This window comes from Mandrillus leucophaeus, unplaced genomic scaffold, assembly GCF_000951045.1.
Source record: "Mandrillus leucophaeus isolate KB7577 unplaced genomic scaffold, Mleu.le_1.0 Scaffold24, whole genome shotgun sequence".
Taxonomy (NCBI): Eukaryota; Metazoa; Chordata; class Mammalia; order Primates; family Cercopithecidae; genus Mandrillus; species Mandrillus leucophaeus.
In genome coordinates this window covers 1722893-1724422 of record NW_012102476.1, presented here as the reverse complement: position 1 = coordinate 1724422, position 1530 = coordinate 1722893, and the positions used below count along the sequence as shown (strand labels likewise).

General features: G+C 50.3%; 1 protein-coding gene across 2 annotated transcripts in view; it reads left to right on the top strand.

The window, feature by feature from the left end:
* Positions 1-1530, top strand: part of CD19 (CD19 molecule) — an 11811-nt gene that overhangs the window by 5794 nt on the left and 4487 nt on the right. The gene's annotated exons all lie outside the window — the stretch shown is intronic.

Genomic DNA, 1530 nt, shown 5'->3' with positions numbered 1-1530 from the left:
CCGGGTTTACACCATTCTCCTGCCTCAGCCTCCCGAGTAGCTGGGACTACAGGTGCCCACCACCTCACCCGGCTAGTTTTTTGTATTTTTTTTTTTTCAGTAGAGACGGCGTTTCACCGTGTTAGCCAGGATGGTCTCGATCTCCTGACCTCGTGATCTGCCCGTCTCGGCCTCCCGAAGTGCTGGGATTACAGGCTTGAGCCACTGTGCCTGGCCAATTTTTTGTATTTTTAGTAGAGACGGGGTTTCATTATGTTGGCCAGGTTGGTCTCGAACTCCTGACCTCGTGATCCACCCGTCTCGGCCTCCCAAAGTGCTGGGATTACAGGCATGAGCCACAGGGCAGGGTCAGGCCTAATTTTTGTATTTTTAGTAGAGATGGGGTTTCTCCATGTTGGACCAGGCTGGTCTTGAACTCCTAACTTCAGGTGATCTGCCTGCCTTGGCCTCCCAAAGTACTGGGATTACAGGTGTGAGCCACCACACCTGGCCTAGACTTCAAGTCTTTCTTCCCTTGCTTCCAATACACTACTTTTCCGGGTCATCACCTACCATTGCTTGTGCCTGCCCACCAGCTTGGGTGGAGTCTTCCTTCCTCTCCAACTCCTCACTCTTGGAGCCCTGGGCCCTCTTCTTATCCCTGTCTGCACGCTTTCCCATTTGACCTTGACTCCCAATGGCTTTTTGGGTCACTATGCCTTAGTGACTCTATTCCAGGCTCCATATTCAGCCGTCCCCTGTGCCATTTGATGTCCTATGGACACCTCAGGCTCAACAGATACAAAATCAAACTCAATGTATTCCCCAAGTATAGTCTTCTTGGTGGCCCTGTGCAAGCAGAGGGCATCACCACCTGCTCCCTTGCCCAGGCTAAGAACCTGGGCATCCTTCCTTTTCCTCACCCTGTCCAGCAAACTGGTCACAGTGTTCTGCCAGTTCTCTCTCCTTCATGCAATCCTATCATGCTATCCTAACCACAATTTACAAACTCAACCCCAACTTTCACTCAAAACTTGATCCAAGCAATGTGCTGGATCCCAACTGTAACCTTGCAAACTCAACTCTGCCCTTCACTTTGACTGTGACTGTCCTTAATTGCAGCAGGAAACTGATCATTATGCTCTCCTCAATCCACACATTGCCTCTAAATACAGCCATGGTTTGTCTGTGATTTACTCAAAAGACACTGCCCCATGTCATGTGCCAGGCTCTGTGACAATCCCTGACCTCCTGGGACATGACTCCTTAGAGAGAGGAGAGCCTTTCTCACAGTTTGGGACTTTGAGTCTGTCTTTTTTTTTTTCTCTTGAGACAGAGTTTCGCTCTTGTTGCCCAGGCTGGAGTGCAGTGATCTCCGCTCACTGAAATCTCCACTCCCAGGTTCAAGCGATTCTCCTGCCTCAGCCTCCCAAGTAGCTGGGATTACAGGCGCCCGCCACCATACCTAGCTAATTTTTTTGTATTTTTAGTAGAGACAGGGTTTCACCATGTTGGCCAGGCTGGTCTCGAACTCCTGACCTCAGGTGATCC